This window comes from Somniosus microcephalus, chromosome 5, assembly GCF_052327205.1.
Source record: "Somniosus microcephalus isolate GS21.2 chromosome 5, FLI_Smic_1.0, whole genome shotgun sequence".
NCBI classification, from domain to species: domain Eukaryota; kingdom Metazoa; phylum Chordata; class Chondrichthyes; order Squaliformes; family Somniosidae; genus Somniosus; species Somniosus microcephalus.
Window position 1 is genome coordinate 33778553 of NC_140991.1, and position 18318 is coordinate 33796870.

Here is an 18318-nt window from a genome sequence, read left to right on the forward strand (position 1 = left end):
CAGGGCTTGACAGGGTAGATGCAGGGAGGATGTTTCCCCTGGCTGGGGAGCCTAGAACTAGAGGTCACAGTCTCAGAATAAGGGGTCGAACATTTAGGACTGAGATGAGAAATTTCTTCACTCAGAGGATTATGAATCTTTGGAATTCTCTTCCCTAGAGGGCTGTGGAGGCCCTTGAGTATATTCAAGACAGAGATTGATAGATTTTTGGATATTGAGGGGATCAAGGGATATGGGGACAGTGTGGGAAGTGGAGTTGAGGTAGAAGATCAGCCATAATCTTATTGAATGGCGGAGCAGGCTCGAGGGGCCGTATGGTCTACTCCTGCTCCTATTTCTTATGTTCTTATGTTTTTATGTTCTTAAAATCAGACTTATAATATACTTTTATAGCTTGTAAGGAAGACATATTGTGCATACAGTATATAATAACTGTGCCAAAATGATGGTAAATGTATTACTGGTACAATTTAGAGGTTATTTCACTCATTGTACTTCCCATTAAACTCTACCAGCTAGGTTAACTACAATAGTGTCTTGGGACGCTGGAGACAACTGAGACAGGTGGTGTATTCTGCTGAGTTCAGTGAAGGTCAGGAACAAAGCAGTAGTACAATTAGACCATTTAATTTTGACTGCTAAAATAGGACTGTTTTACATTGAATACTAAGACAGGCTGCAGAGAAATGATTGCTTGAGGTGCAATTTGATAAAGCTGTTCTGAATCACTGGAGCAAGGGACACCTTTGGCAACCTTGGGCAAGGAAAAGGTCATTAATGGTGATTCCTGCATGTGCGCGCGTGTGTGTGTAGATATTGGATGAGGAAAGGATCAGGCTTATCCCCACTTCCTCCACTGTTGAATCCCCTGCCGTTAATCTCCGCCGAGGCTCACACATGAAAAATGGTCATCTGAGTGAGGTGCTAGAGGGCAGCTAGTGCCTGGGAAACCATACGGTAGCATGAGCCAACACCTCCAGTGGAGGAGGAGAAATTAGAGGGCGCGGGAAGGAAAGCTTGAACAGATAAAACGGCACGTTTTGCTGACGCCAGGGGGTTGGAAACGTTGATCTGTTGCAGTGGGGCAGATTCGGGAGCCTGGACTCGGCACTGCGCGATCAGCACGCGCCCGAATCGATAGGCCCGAGTAGCGCAGGAAATTGGTCCTCGGGCTTCATTAACATACTCGATGTGAACTGCCAGCCTCCACGGGTAGCTCTCCCGAGCGAAGAGATCAATGACCCTCTGCCTGCCTCACTGGCTGCGGTCCTTAGCAAAGTCCTGGGATGGTGGGGGAAGGCGGGGATGGGGTGATGGCAACTCCAGGAACATTCCTGCTCATCCTGGCTCCATAGGAACGTGTTTTTTTAATAACTTTTTTTTTTAACTTACCTTTCGTTGGTGACCACGGGGAGCTGCTGAAGAATCCCTAGCAGTTTCCTTCAACAGGTGTCACGCCCCTAATTTATTTAGACATACCTGGGATGGCAGGAATGACGTATGGGGAGAGATTGGGTCGATTGGGCTTATATTCGCTGGAGTTTAGAAGAATGAGAGGGGATCTCATTGAAACGTATAAAATTCTAACAGGACTAAACAGACTAGATGCAGGAAGGATGTTCCCAATGGTGGGGGCGTCCAGAACCAGGGGTCACAGTCTAAAGATAAGGGGTAAGCCATTTAGGACAGAGATGAGGAGGAATTTCTTCACCCAGAGAGTGGTGAACCTGTGGAATTCTCTACCACAAAAGGCAGTTGAGGCCGATTCATTAAATATATTCAAGGAGGAGTTAGATATATTTCTTAAGGCTAAAAGGATCAAGGGATATGGGGAGAAAGCAGGGACAGGGTACTGAATTTGGATGATCAGCCATGATCGCATTAAATGGCGGAGCAGGCTCGAGGGGCCGAATGGCCTACTCCTGCTCCTATCTTCTATGTTTCTATATGCTTAAGGAGACTAACGCGTGTTTTGGCTTCTGCCCGGCGCACCTAAAATAAAAAGAAAGTTCCCCACGAATTTAGTAGTGGGATCAACACCTACGTAACCCGTCCCACTGTTAAATCGGTGTGGTTCCCATCGGTTTTACACCCAAATTAATGTCTACCCCGTTGTCTCTGTGTTTTTAAGTACAGTTGTATATAGAGTGTGCACTTTTTAATCATGTCCTAATCTGGTCCAAATATAAGATGCGTGTAATGAGTCGACTGTTGGTTATTAATTGGTGCCGCTGTTTCCTTCTACAGGAGCTGGTGGGGAGCAACCCTCCACAGAGAAACTGGAAAGGGATAGCAATCGCGCTCCTCGTCATCCTGGTCATCTGCTCGCTGATTGTAACCTCGGTTATCCTCCTTACCCCAGGTAGGCAACGTCATTATTTAATTTCTCTGCAAGGAGCGCAGTTGGAAATCGGAATGTCGGGTCACCTGGACCTTGTTGTTCAAATGAGGTCAGGTGCCCAATTTGGGAGAAGTACGCATGTCATCATTAGGCACCAAGCTACGACTGGATTTTACGCTTGCCAGGTGGTGCCCAGTCCCGGATGCCCCAGGAACCTAAAAGCAAAAAAAACGAACTTGTGGATTTATATAGACGACTTTTTACATACAGTGCAATGATCTACCTTTCAGTGCAGTGACTGTTGTTATGTAGGCAAGTGCAGAAGGCAAATTGCACACATAAACAGCAGAGATAAATGACCGGAAAGAAGAATTGTTCTGGTTGCGATGTGTAAAGAAGAAAAAAATAACTTGCGTTGATGCAGCAGCTTTCACATCCTCAGGACATCCCAGAGCGCTTCCCGGCCAAGGAATCACTTTTTGAAGTGTAGTCACTGTCCTTATGCAGGCAAATACGGCAGATCATTTGCATACAGCAATGTCCCACCCACAGCAGTGAGATAAATGACCAGTTAGTCCGGCTGAGGGACGTCAGGAGGACTCCCCTGCTCTTTTTTGAATAGTGCCATGGGATCCTGAACAAGCAGACAGGGTACTGGTTTCACGTCTCATCTGAAAAGCACTCCCTCAGTCCTTGCACTGACCTGTCCAGCTAAATTATCTGTTCAAGTCCTGGAGCAGGGTCGGAACCCATGATATTCTGCGAGTGTTACTCCTGAGCCAAGCTGATACTTGAATTGCAAACAAAGAAAAAAAAAATGGGGAAAAAAAGAATAGGGGCAGAGGTTATGGTCTGAAATTGTTGAACTCTATGTTGAGTCCAGAAGGCTGCAAATTTCAGACCATAACCTCTGCCCCTATTCTTTTTTTTTCCATTTATTTTTATTTTTTTCTCTCTCCTACATGGCAACTGTCATTCATTCTGCCAGTGCCATTTACACTTCATCTAGAGCCATCTTTTGTTTCTTAACTTTTCCCATTGCCATCTCCTTTTGCCTTGCACCATCTCTTAATGTCTCTTAATCTCTCCTGCCTTCCACCCTATCACAGACCTTCCCCTTTGTTCTTTCCTCCCCTCCCCCCTTTCCCTGCCCTTGCACTTGCTTAAAAACCTGTTCGATCTCCAGCTTTTTCCAGTTCTGACGAAGGGTCGTCGACCTGAAACGTTAACTCTGTTTCTCTCTCCACAGATGCTGCCTGACCTGCTGAGTATTTCCAGCATTTTCTGTTTTTATTTCAGATTTCCAGCATCTGCAGTATTTTGCCTTTTCTCTTATTAATTTGTTCTTGTTTGACTGGCAGGGCTCGAGGACAGCCCCCTCCTCCTCTCCAAATAGTGCTGTGGGATCTTGAACAATCACCAGTACCCACCAGAGCATGCAGATAGGGTCTTGGTTTACCATTTTATCAAAAGAACAGCTCCTTCTGAGAATGCAGGACTCCTGCAGGGATCTCAGCAGTCAGTTTGCGCACAGCAAAGTCCCACAAACAGCAGTGAGATAATGACCAGTTTTATTGATGGTTAATTGTCGGTCAGGGCACCAGGAGGACTCCCAAATAGTGCCGTGGGATCTTTTACGTCCACTTGAGAAGGCAGACAGGGTTTAAACGGGGTCTCCATTTAACGTCTCATCCGAAAGACGGCACCTCCAGCACTCCCTCAGTACTGCACTGAGGTGTCAGCCTGGATTATGTGCTCAAATCTCTGGAGTGGGGCTCGAACCCACAACCTTTAAACTCAGAGGCAAGGGTGCTACCACTGAGCCAAGGCTGACACTTTACACAGATTGCTACCAACTTCTTCTTTCGTACAGTAGTAGCAAAGCAAATCAAATGTCAGTATCTAAGTCAGATATCCAGGCCAAATCTTCCGGTGTAACAGCGTAGATATCTTGTAGGCTGCCTGTGAATTTCCTCTGAGGGCAGTGCTCAATGATGGGCTCCAGGGTCTGATCAGGAGCTCCAGTTGCACGATGGAGCTGCTTTAATCTTCCATCTATGGAGAAGGTGGCAGCATCTACCATGACCGGTTCTGAGGTGGGTGATGGTTGTCCACTGTTTGCGAGGAAGGTTTGATCCTTCAGGTTGTACTGTGGGGTCCTCTATAAGGAATCCATTCCGTATATCACAGTTCTTCCAAGCATTTCGCCATCGATCATCAAGGCTACCAACTAAGTAAAGCTGAAATAACAACCGAAAATGCTGGAAAAACTCAGCAGGCCAGGCAACATCCGTGGAGAGAGAAATAGAGTCAACGTTTCAGGTTGAAACCCTTTGTCAAGACTGAAAAGGCACAGGAAATGAAACAGATTAAAAGGCCAGGCTGGGAGAGAACAAAAGAGAAGTGAAGAGACATTAAGAAGTAAAGCTGACACTCAATGTAGGTTGAGGGGAATGGGAAAGGAGTGTAATGTTTAATCTTTGACATTTCTGCTAGTAAACCCTTACTGTGATATCTGTTTGAAAAAACTTAAAATGTGTTTTTGATGTTCTGAAAGCTCATTCCGATACTGAGGCAGCGTTCTCCGCAACTTCAGACAGCAACATAACACAGATTAGCAATACAATGAAAAAGATGCTCAGTTCACAGCATATTTACACATTCGGCAATATTGAATAATTAATGGATCGTTTTATTGCAGTGTTACCAAAACAAAAAAGACAGGGAAGCCAGTGTGAGGCTCAAATTGCTTTGCATTGAGAATTGGTTTCAGAAGCACTAAAGTGAACAGTGGCTGAGAGAGAGAGAGAGAAACGTGATTTTAGTGCATACAAAAAAATCTTCACACTTGATTTTCAGCAATAGATGGCATCACCATGATCCTGTATCCCCCTTGTCACGCTCCTGCTGTCCAGCTAAAAACATGCAGTCTTTACTAACACATAGTACTGGTAATCATGACCGAATTAAATGACAGCATTCGGATGACCTGCTCCAGATATTTGAAAATATATATAAGGTAAAGCATCAAGGACAACATAAGAGTGACAGATCTTTGGGAAAGTATCTGTTTCAAAATCTTTCCTACCCCTTTAAACCAATCGTCTTTTTTTCTCAATTAAAATTAATTCATCGTTATTACATTAGAGCAGTTTTGCAGCTGTGTGCTGATTGGTTCTCAGTGTTTGCTAAATGTGTGTTTGCATATCGCAAGGAACTCCTACGCATTTGATGGTACCATCTGCATTTTCCTTCTGTCCCTATCTTCCATGCAAATTTTCAGAACTGGTACCATTGATGGCAGATTGGAAAGCAATGGAAATCCAAGAATTATTAACAGCATTTTTTTCCTCAAATAGTAAAAAATGCAATTGGTTATTCAAAACTAGAATTTTTCTTTGTATTTTAGAGACTTTTGCTTTGGTTGAGCTGGGAGTCTGATACATTCAGAAACCAAATCCCAGCTACTGAGAAATTCACACAGGTAGGGTTTCCTTTGGTCTATTACAGAGCGCACATTCCCTCTCACTGTGGACACACCACACTCAACTAAGCCCAGAGAACTTAGGTACAGGCTGGAAAGAGCCAACATTCATGGATCCCACAAGTGTGTCAAGGCCACTGCCTCAGCAAGATACGTGTGGATCAATAAGGTCATCTTAATTTATCCATGAAGAACAACTCTACATTCCTCCCATTGCTGCACCTGATTGTCTCTTAAATAATTCCAGGGTTTTCACTTCCACTACTCTTCCCCTAAGTCCATCCCAAGTGTTGATCATTCTCTGCGTGAAGAGGCACTTCCTGACATCAGTCCTGACGTTAATTTTTAAGTATGAACCTGTATCTCCCCTTGTCTTGCTCCTGCTGTCCAGCTGAAAACGTGCAGTCTTTACGAACACATAGTACTGGTAATCATGTCCAGCCAGGACCACCCTGCTCAGTAAGGCATTGGGCTTGCAAGGTTGTGGCGAGCTGAGTGAGGAAAAAAATGCCTGCAACTGGATCGACCTTATTAAAGGTTGGATCAATGAGCTGGTACTGGCTGCTTATTAACAGTGCCCTGGAGTCCCGTAGACCTTCCTGGCTTAGGTATCAAATTATCTCATCAGTGGAACTCAGAGCAAGTCACCCCTGATTTGGTGCTTTGATTCTGGTTTGCAAGAACAATTTATCTTGGCACCTCCAAAATTTATCTGAGTTAATAGCTTGGTAACGCCATGGCAATGCAACACAAGCACACCGGCAGTTTACAGTGCTTAAAAATACTATTTTATCCCCAGGAGGGACAACTGATTTGGGGAACCATTTGAGTTAATATTTGTCATTTTACCTCCTCCCTTCCCACTCTCCAGGGCCCCAAACACTCCTTCCAGGTGAAACAGCGATTTACTTGTACTTCTTACAATTTAGTATACTGTATTCGCTGCTCACGATGCGGTCTTCTCTACATTGGATAGACCAAATGCAGATTGGGCGACCGCTTTGCGGAACACCTCCGTTCAGTCCGTAAGGGTGACCCCGAGCTTCCGGTCGCCCGTCACTTTAATTCTCTGCTCCATTCATAGAAACATAGAAGATAGGAGCAGGAGTAGGCCATTCGGCCCCTCAAGCCTGCTCCGCCATTCAATGAGATCATGGCTGATCGTCCAAATTCAGTACCCTGTCCCTGCCTTCTCCCCATATCCCTTGATCCCTTTAGCCTTAAGAAATATATCCAACTCCTTCTTGAATATATTTAATGAATTGGCCTCTACTGCTTTCTTTGGTAGAGAATTCCACAGGTTCGCCACTCTCTGGGTGAAGAAATTCCTGCTCATCTCTGTCCTAAATGGCTTACCCCTTATCCTTAGACTGTGACCCCTGGTTCTGGACTCCCCGACCATCGGGAACATCCTTCCAGCATCTAGTCTGTCTAGTCCTGTTAGAATTTTATAAGTTTCGATGAGATCCCCTCTCATTCTTCTAAACTCCAGCAAGTACAAGCCCAATCGACCCAATCTCTCCTCATACGTCATTCCTGCCATCCCAGGTATCAGACTGGTGAATCTTCGCTGCACCCCCTCCATGGCAAGAACATCCCTCCTCAGATAAGGCGACCAAAACTGCACACAATACTCAAGATGTGGTCTCACCAAGGCCCTGTACAACTGCAGCAAGACATCCTTGTTCCTGTACTCAAACCCGCTTTGCCTTCTTAACCGCCTGCTGCACCTGCATGCTTATTTTCAACGACTGGTGCACAAGGATGCCCAGGTCTCGTTGCACTTCCCCTTTTCCCAATCTATTGCCATTCAGATAATAATCTTAATAATCTGCTTTCCTGTTTTTGACACCAAAGTGGATAACCTCGCATTTATCCACATTATATTGCATCTGCCATGCTTCTGCCCAATCACCCAACCTGTCCAAATCATACTGGAGTTTCTCGGTATCCTCCTCACAGCACACACGTCCACCCAGCTTTGTGTCGTCTGCAAACTTGGAGATATTACATCTAGTTCCCTCGTCCAGATCATTAATATATATTGTGAATAGCTGGGGTCCAAGGACCGATCCCTGCAGTACCCCACTAGTCACTGCCTGCCACTCGGAAAAAGACCCGTTTATTCCAACTCTTTGCTTTCTGTCTGCCAACCAGTTCTCTATCCAAGTCAATACCTTGCCCCCAATCCCATGTGCCTTAATTTTACACGCTAATCTCTTATGCGGGACCTTATCGAAAGCTTTTTAAAAATCCAAATACACCACATCCACTGGTTCTCCCTTATCTATTTTACCAGTTACATCCTCAAAAAATTCCAGTAGATTAGTCAAGCATGATTTACCTTTTGTAAATCCATGTTGACTTTGTCCGATCCGGTCACTTTTTTCCAAGTGCTCTGCTATTACATCCTTTATAATGGACTCTAGCATTTTCCCCACTACCGATGTCAGGCTTTCCGGTCTGTAATTCCCCGTTTTCTCTCTACCACCCTTTTTGAACAGTGGGGTAACATTAGCTACCCTCCAATCCATGGGTACTGTTCCAGAGTCTATCGAATTTTGGAAGATGAACCGCAATGCATCTACTATTTCTAGGGCCACTTCCTTAAGTACCCTAGGATATAGATTATCAGGCCCTGGGGATTTATCGGCCCTCAATCCCATCAATTTCCCTAACACCATTTCCCTACAAATACTGATTTCTATCAGTTCCTCCCTGTCATTAGACCCTATGTTCCCCGACATCTTTGGGATGTTATTTGTGTCCTCCTTTTGAAGACAGAACCAAAGTATGTATTTAATTGGTCTGCCATTTCTTTGTTCCCCATTATAAATTCCCCTGATTCTGACTGCAAGGGACCTATGCTTGACTTCACCAATCTTTTTCTCTTCACATATCTATAAAAGCTTTTATAGTCAGTTTTTATGTTCCCTGCAAGCTTACTCTCATACTCTATTTCCCCCCTCTTAATTAATCCCTTTGTCCTCCTTTGTTGAATCCTAAACTGCTCCCAATCCTCAGGTTTACTGCTTTTTCTGGCCAATTTATATGTCTTCTCCTTGGATCTTATGCTATCCCTAATTTCCCTTGTTAGCCACGGTTGCGTCACCTTTTTTGTTTTATTTTTATGCCAAATTGGGATGAACAAATTCTGTAGTTCATCCATACGATCTTTGAATGTTTGCCATTGCCCATCCACTGTCAACCCTTTGAGTGTCATTCCCCAATCAATCCTACCCAACTCGCACCTCATACCATCGTAGTCCCCCTTATTTAAATTCAGGACCCTAGTCTCTGAGTCAACTATTTCACTCTCCATCTTAATGAAGATTCCCACTCAGATCTTTCCGTCCTCAGCCTCTCACACTGTTCCAATGAAGCTCAATGTAAGCTCGAGGAACAGCACCTCATCTTTCAATTAGGCACTTTACAACCTTCTGGACTCAACATCGAGTTCAACAATTTCAGACCATAACCTCGGCCCCTATTTTTTTTCCCCCTTTTCTCTCACATGGCAGCTGTTGATGATTCTGCCATCGCCATTTACACTTCATCTAGAGTTGGCTTTTGTTTCTTAACTTGTCCCATTACCTTCTCTTTTTGCCTCGCACCATCCTCCCTTTTGTCAGTCAATCTCTCCTGCCTTCCAGCCTATCACAGTCCTTCCCTTTGTTCTTTCCTCCCCTCCTCCCTGTCCCTGCCCCCTGCACTTGCTTAAAAGTCTCTCTTCTCTAACCTTTTCCAGTTCTGACGAAGGGTCCTCGACCCGAAACGATAATTCTGTTTCTCTCTCATCGATGCTGCCTGACCTGCTGAGTGTTTCCAGCATTTTCTGCTGTGAGTTATTATTTAATTTACTTCCACCCTAAACCCTGCTGAACTTTGCCCTTTGGGGCATGAGTTACAAACAATTTGTGTTTGCACACTGCAGTCTGAAATCTACAGTTCAGGCCTGAAACCACCGGGAGCTGGGTATTCCACAGTCAGGCCTGGAGGTTCAAACAAGCTGCTGTTGACCCTGTTTTCACAGCATCCTCAGCACAAAGTGGCAGCTGCTGCGCAGTGACACTGACGATGCTGTTTGAACACACCCTGGGTCTGTCACAGGAGATTACCTTGGTTAAAGCCTCCCATTCTCCGATATGTCACCTTGAAAGAAAGAAAGAAAGAATTGCATTTATATAGCGCCTTTCACGACCACCGGATGTCTCAAAGCGCTTTACAGCCAATGAAGTACTTTTTTGGAGTGTAGTCACTGTTGAAATGTGGGAAACGCAGCAGCCAATTTGCGCACAGCAAGCTCCCACAAACAGCAATGTGAAAATGACCAGATAATCTGTTTTTTTGTTATGTTGGTTGAGGGATAAATATTGACCAGGACTCCAAGGATAACTCCCCTGTTCTTCTTCGAAATAGTGCCATGGGATCTTTTACGTCCACCTGAGAGAGCAGACGGGGCCTCGGTTTAACGTCTCATCCGAAAGACGGCACCTCCAACAGTGCGGCACTCCCTCGGCACTGCACTGGAGTGTCAGCCTAGCTTTATGTGCTCAAGTCTCTGGAGTGGGACTTGAACCCACAACCTTCTGACTCAGATAAGAGAGTGTGCTGCCCACTCAGCTGCAGCTGACATTTCAGTGTCATTTCTCTTCCCTCCTTCCAAGGGGTTAATGACCTAGCTGGTTGTTAGAGAGCGGACGGTCACAGGTTTGAGCCTTCACTAGTTGGACAAGGAGTGGCAGACAACCCTTGCACATGGCCTGGTGAGCAGCACAACTCACTACAAAAGCTGAGCGTGCATTACCACCATCCTACTGACCACAGATTGGATAAACACCACACCCAATGATATCATTCATTTATGCTAATAAGCCGTCACACCTCATCACCACTGTGAAGATATTTCCCCAATATACAGAAACACAATAAGGAAGCTTTGACTAAAATATTCTTCCTGTTACAGTCTGTCACTAAGAGATTCATGTATATGGCAGGAATGACGTGTGAGGAGAGATTGGGTCGATTGGGCTTATATTCGCTGGAGTTTAGAAGAATGAGAGGGGATCTCATTGAAACTTATAAAATTCTAACAGGACTAGACAGACTAGATGCAGGAAGGATGTTCCCGATGGCGGGGGAGTCCAGAACCAGGGGTCACAGTCTAAGGATAAGGGGTAAGCCATTTAGGACAGAGATGAGGAGAAATTTCTTCACCCAGAGAATGGTGAACCTGTGGAATTCTCTACCACAAAAGGCAGTTGAGGCCAATTCATTAAATATATTCAAGAAGGAATTAGATATATTTCTTGAGGCTAAAGGGATCAAGGGATATGGGGAGAAAGCAGGGACAGGGTACTGAATTTGGATGATCAGCCATGATCTCATTAAATGGCGCAGCAGGCTCGAGGGGCCGAATGGCCTACTCCTGCTCCTATCTTCTATGTCTATGTTTCTGTTCAGTAGCCCGTTTCACATCTGCATGGAGTGAGTACTAGTGTCTCCGGTCCGTGGGATTCATTCCTGAACCACAGGGTCAACGCAGACGGAAACTGATTCCCAAAGCAAATCATTGGAAAATCCTCATTACGGGAGGTAGAGCTTTTCACAGTGAGGCAGTATCTTAAGCTGCTGTCCACGTGCCAGAGTCTTTTTTTCCCCCCCCCCGTTTCTTTTTGGCAGCACTAAGTAAGGACGCTTGTCTCAAGTTCAGTGTGAACTGTGGCAATTCTTGCGAGTCGATGTCTCGAATAATTTACTCTGTAATTTGAGTTACAAAAGAGGCGAATAAATGGTCCAACAGCTCGGCTGAGGGCTTTTCCACCAATTGCAGTTCACAGTATCATTGTAAGCGGCCCAGATGTTTTGTTGTATCTTGGGCTACTTTACATATATTTGAAGAAACCTTTAAGGCGAAATCTTGGTTATCCCCACACTCGGGGTATGGTAGCATAATGGTTATGTTACTAGACTAGTTATGCAATCTGGTCCTAATGATCTGGAGATATGAGTTCTAATCCCACCATAGCAGTTGGGGAATTTAAGTTCAGTTAATTAAATCAATCTGGTATGAAAAGTTACTATCAGTAATGATGACCATTAAACAACCTGATTGTTGTAAAAAAACATCTGGTTCATTAATGTCCTTTAGGGAAGGAATTGTGTTGTCCTTACCCAGTCTGGCTTACATATGATTCCAGACCCACAGCAATGTGGTTGACTTTTAATGGCCTAGCAAGCCACTCAAGAAGGTGCCTCGCCACCACCTTCTCAAGGGCAATTGGGGATTTTTTTAAAAACTCCATTATCCCCACACTCCATTATCCCCACACTTGACTTCCGCTGATTTGGCCATATACGTCAATATTCTCATTGCTTTGTTGATAGCTGCTTGGTGGAGGTTGGACATGTCTCCCAAGAACATTCTTCAGCCTGCCTCCTTTTTAACTTCCAACCCCTGCCTGCCTTCAATCAACAGTTTTTTAAGAGTGCCGACCTGAGACACAGTGGGGAAAAGACAACATTTCTATTTTAAGAGCTTGCTTAGCTCTTTTTCTGTGTGCTCTTGTCACTTTAAGGTAAGTGATGGAATCCTTGACATCTTTAAAATGAAATTCAAGGACAGGACAACTTTGCTTTGTTCACAATGCAGTTTCTACATGCAGTACATACAACAGTAATTAGTCGATGCTGTTCTTACAACTGTGCCAACAATCTCAACCTTTAGTTGTCATTTTGTGTATTTTTTTTTCTATCTGGTTCTATTATAACCAATGCACCAAAGATTGATTTTTTGTTGCAACTGTAATTTCATTCAAACCATATAATCTGTGTTCCACAACATGATGGTATGACCTTTTTTTCTTTTCATGAGAAAAATCTTCAATCCTACATTTCAATCCAGTAAAAGGCATATATTTCTCAACTACAAGTGAACATATAAGAAAAGCAGGACTAGCAAAACAACATATAAGGCTAGGAACTTCTGTTGGCAGTAATAACGGACAATTATTTAACGTGATCCTATGATATTCCTGTGTCCACTATTTTAGCAAAAATATTAACCCATTTCATTCCTCTGCTAAAGAAGTGGACAGAAGGATATCATACAAACATATTTGTCCACTCTTATAAAGAAAAGAAAGACTTGCATTTATATAGCGTCTTTCACGACCACCGGACGTGAATTAGTAATTACTAGCAATAATAATACAGGAAACTTTCGATTTACCGGCACCTAAATAACCGGAAATCTCGGTTAACCGGCAAAATTCAGCAGTAGGTTCAGGTAAGTTTTACTTCATATTGTACTTGCCTTCCTCGATCTGTTGCTGTGCAAGGGTGTGGCTGCAGCTGTTGCTAAGCTACAGAGACGCTTGGAACTTGTGGCCATTGTTCTGCACCTGTTGCTAAGCAACAGGGTTTGTTGCTTTATACGGAGCTCTCAGCTCTCCGTATCTTTTACTATAGCTCTCGGTTATCCGGAATTTTTGATGAACCGGCACCACGTCGGTCCCGTCAGTGACAGATAAAAAAAAGTTTCCTGTACAACACTACAACAACAATTACTAGCCGATATTCTTTAACATAGAACTCTAACATTTTTTTTTTGTTTACAATATAGTATAATATGGTCTCCATATTATAAAAATGATGTAGAGGTACTGGAGCAGGTACAAAAAAATTTGCAAGGATGATACTAGAACTGAGAGCTTATGCCTATCGGGAATGATTGAACAGGCTGGGGAGAAGGCTGAGGAGTGACCTAATAGAGGTCTTTAAGATTATGGAAGGGTTTGATAGAGTAGATGTAGAGAAGATGTTTTCACTTGTGGGGAGACCAAACTTGGGGTCATAAATATAAGATAGTCACTAAATCCAATTGCAATTCAGGAGAAACTTCTTGACCCAGAGAGTGGTTAGAATGTGGAACTCACTACCACGAGGAGTAGTTGAGGTGAATAGCACAGATGAATTTAAGGGGAAGCTAGATAAACATGTGAGGGAGAAAGGAATAGAAGGTTATGCTGATAGGGTGATGCTGATAAGACGCTACAGACGCATTCGCACCCGTATGACCAGATTTAGGAACAGCTTCTTTCCCAGGGCTGTCATCCTACTGAACTCCACAAATAAACTCTAAAGCCTGCACATCTGCCAATGCACTTTATTATGGTCATATTTATGTTAATATACTACAAGCCAAATGTATGTTGAATGTTTAAATGTCTTAATCCAAATGTACACTCTCGGGAGCCGCAAGCCTACATTTCGTTGTACTGCACTTGTGCACTAACAATGACAATAAAAGTTGATTTGATTTGATTTGAGATGAAGAGGGATGGAGGATCGGGTGAGATGAAGAGGGGTGGGAGGATCGGGTGAGATGAAGAGGAATGGGAGGATCGGGTGAGATGAAGAGGGGTGGGAGGATAGGGTGAGATGAAGAGGAGTGGGAGGATAGGGTGAGATGAAGAGGGATGGGAGGATAGGGTTAGGTGAAGAGGGATGGGAGGATAGGGTGAGATGAAGAGGGGTGGGAGGATAGGGTGAGATGAAGAGGGATGGGAGGATAGGGTGAGATGAAGAGGGATGGGAGGATAGGGTGAGATGAAGAGGGATGGAGGATAGGGTGAGATGAAGAGGGATGGGAGGATAGGGTGAGATGAAGAGGGGTGGGAGGATAGGGTGAGATGAAGAGGGATGGGAGGATAGGGTGAGATGAAGAGGGATGGGAGGATAGGGTGAGATGAAGAGGGATGGGAGGATAGGGTGAGATGAAGAGGGATGGGAGGATAGGGTGAGATGAAGAGGGATGGGAGGATAGGGTGAGATGAAGAGGAGTGGGAGGATAGGGTTAGGTGAAGAGGGATGGGAGGATAGGGTGAGATGAAGAGGGATGGGAGGATAGGGTGAGATGAAGAGGAGTGGGAGGATCGGGTGAGATGAAGAGGGGTGGGAGGATAGGGTGAGATGAAGAGGAGTGGGAGGATAGGGTGAGATGAAGAGGGATGGGAGGATAGGGTGAGATGAAGAGGGATGGGAGGATAGGGTGAGATGAAGAGGGATGGGAGGATAGGGTTAGGTGAAGAGGGATGGGAGGATAGGGTGAGATGAAGAGGGATGGGAGGATAGGGTGAGATGAAGAGGGATGGGAGGATAGGGTGAGATGAAGAGGGGTGGGAGGATAGGGTGAGATGAAGAGGGATGGGAGGATAGGGTGAGATGAAGAGGGATGGGAGGATAGGGTGAGATGAAGAGGGATGGGAGGATAGGGTGAGATGAAGAGGGATGGGAGGATAGGGTGAGATGAAGAGGGATGGGAGGATAGGGTGAGATGAAGAGGGATGGGAGGATAGGGTGAGATGAAGAGGGATGGGAGGATAGGGTGAGATGAAGAGGGATGGGAGGATAGGGTGAGATGAAGAGGAATGGGAGGATCGGGTGAGATGAAGAGGGGTGGGAGGATAGGGAGAGATGAAGAGGGGTGGGAGGATAGGGTGAGATGAAGAGGGATGGGAGGATAGGGTGAGATGAAGAGGGGTGGGAGGATAGGGTGAGATGAAGAGGGATGGGAGGATAGGGTGAGATGAAGAGGGATGGGAGGATAGGGTGAGATGAAGAGGAATGGGAGGATCGGGTGAGATGAAGAGGGATGGGAGGATAGGGTGAGATGAAGAGGGGTGGGAGGATAGGGTGAGATGAAGAGGAATGGGAGGATCGGGTGAGATGAAGAGGGATGGGAGGATAGGGTGAGATGAAGAGGGATGGGAGGATAGGGTGAGATGAAGAGGGGTGGGAGGATGGGGTGAGATGAAAAGGGGTGGGAGGATAGGGTGAGATGAAGAGGGGTGGGGGGTAGGGTGTATTGAAGAGGGATGGGAGGATAGGGTTAGGTGAAGAGGGATGGGAGGATAGGGTGAGATGAAGAGGGATGGGAGGATAGGGTGAGATGAAGAGGGATGGGAGGATAGGGTGAGATGAAGAGGGATGGGAGGGTAGGGTGAGATGAAGAGGGGTGGGAGGATAGGGTGAGATGAAGAGGGGTGGGAGGATAGGGTGAGATGAAGAGGGATGGGAGGATAGGGTGAGATGAAGAGGAGTGCGAGGATAGGGTGAGATGAAGAGGGATGGGAGGATAGGGTGAGATGAAGAGGGGTGGGAGGATAGGGTGAGATGAAGAGGGGTGGGAGGATAGGGTGAGATGAAGAGGGATGGGAGGATAGGGTGAGATGAAGAGGGATGGGAGGATAGGGTGAGATGAAGAGGGATGGGAGGATAGGGTGAGATGAAGAGGGATGGGAGGATAGGGTTAGATGAAGAGGGGTGGGAGGATAGGGTGAGATGAAGAGGGATGGGAGGATAGGGTGAGATGAAGAGGGGTGGGAGGATAGGGTTAGATGAAGAGGGGTGGGAGGATAGGGTTAGATGAAGAGGGATGGGAGGATAGGGTGAGATGAAGAGGAGTGGGAGGATAGGGTTAGATGAAGAGGGGTGGGAGGATACTTGTGTGGAGCATAAACACCGACATGGACCAGTTTGGTCGAATGGCCTGTTTCTATGCTGTACATTCTATGTAATTCTATGTCGAAGCTTTCAAATGTTCCTTCTGAAAGAGTGAGACAGGCACAACATTGATTATAATATGTGTGATATGGTGTAAAAATTCCATCATTGTATACATAATATGAGGTAGAAGGGTAATCTGTCATTTCTTATTATTTGTCTTATTAATAGACATGCATAGAAACTAAATAGCAGAGACAAGCACCAGATGACATTATCGAAAACCAGTGTGAATGTTAAAAGTAATAGGGAAATGCAGAGTATTGTTTAACATTCAATAAGTGTGACTGAGTTCAAATGTGTCAAGAACAGGTTTAAGCGCTTCAGAGTAAACGCAAGGATGGAAATCAAATGATTTTAGATCCACGGAGCCCAGCATAGGAAAAATACAGCTTGTCCAGAGAAATTCCCTCTGAAGCAAGCAATCTCACCAGACAGAACGATATCTACTTGTGATTTTCTCTTGAGTGCTTCCAGTTCGAGTTAAGCCACTACCTCGATGGCATGGTGATTTAATCCAGTCAGTAACTAAGCTGAAAGGTCCCAGGTTTGGTCTAAGGCAGGTGCTGTGTTAGCTACCTGCAACTCGCTTAGTGGTAGAAATGCAGCCTTAAGCTTCAGCATCCCCAGGTTACGGAGGTTGATTAAGGTTCCCACTTCTGATTGCTGAGCCTGGGCCTTGCTTGAAGTGCGCCTGTGTGGATGTAATGTTAGGACAAGAGCTTGTGGATTCAAGTTCTGCTCCTTTGAGCACATAACCCAGGCTGACACTCCAGTGCAATGCTGGCGGAGCGCTGCAATGTTGGAGGTGGCATCTTTTGGATGAGGTGTTAAACCAAGTCTGCTCTCTCAGGTGAACGTGAAAGATCTCACTGCACTATTCGAAGAAGAGCAGGGGAGTTATCCCCGGTGTCCTGGCCAATATTTATCCCTCAACCAACATCACGAAAACAGATTATCTGGTCATTATCACATTGCTGTTTGTGGCACCTTGTTGTGTGAAAATTGGCTGCTGCCTTTCCCACATTATAAGAGTGACTACGCTTCAAAAGTATTTCATTGGCTGTAAAGCACTTTGGGACGTCCTGAAAGAAATACAAGTTCTTTCTTCTTGTCAAGGCTCACACGTGAATGATAACCATTTGGGTAAGGTAGTGGCGGGTGAGCGATGCTTGTGGAACCGTATCCCAGCAAAGACTCAACACCAAAGAGGAGGAGAGGGGAGAAAATTAATGAAGAATACTGGATTTAAGAAAAATAATAACTAAAAGAAAGACTGCGCTGCTTCCCCCAACAACTTGAATGATTCTTTTAAATAGCAAGAAGCAGAGCTGAATGTTATGTGCTTTCTTCTGCAGTGTAGTAAGAGGTTCTTGACCAGCTTCTTAAAGGGTTTATTTCTTTTTTCATAAAATGTTTAAGCTCTTTTCATTTGTTTAGAAACACATGACACAACATAGGAACATAGGAACAGGAGGAGGCCATTGAGCCCCTCGAGCCTGTTCCGCCATTCAGTGCGATCATGGCTGATCTGCGACCTAGCTCCATATACCCGCCTTTGGCCCATATCCCTTAATACCTTTAGTTAACAGAAAGCTATCAATCTCCGATTTAAAATTAACAATTGATCTAGCGTCAATTGCCGTTTGCGGAAGAGAGTTCCAAACTTCTACCCCACCCTTTGTGTGTAGAAGTGTTTCCTCATTTCACTCCTGAAAGGTCTGGCTCTAATTTTTAGACTCTGCCCCCCAGTCCTAGAATCCCCAGCCAGTGGAAATAGTTTCTCTCTGTCTACCCTATCTGTTCCCCTTAATATCCTGAAAACTTGGATCAGATCACCCCTTAACCTTCTAAATTCCAGGGAATACAACCCTGATTTGTGTAACCCCTCCTTGTAACTTAACCCTTGAAGTCCAGATATAATTCT

The 18318-nt window shown here is 45.0% G+C and overlaps 1 protein-coding gene across 1 annotated transcript in view; it reads left to right on the forward strand.

Annotated features, from left to right (window-relative positions):
• Window positions 1-2247: 2247 nt before the first annotated feature.
• The window catches only part of dpp6a (dipeptidyl-peptidase 6a), a 690808-nt gene continuing 674737 nt past the window's right edge, over window positions 2248-18318 (forward strand). The window contains exon 1 of the mRNA XM_085987517.1: window positions 2248-2362. The gene's annotated coding sequence lies outside the window, so the exon portion shown is untranslated. The remainder of the gene's footprint in view (window positions 2363-18318) is intronic.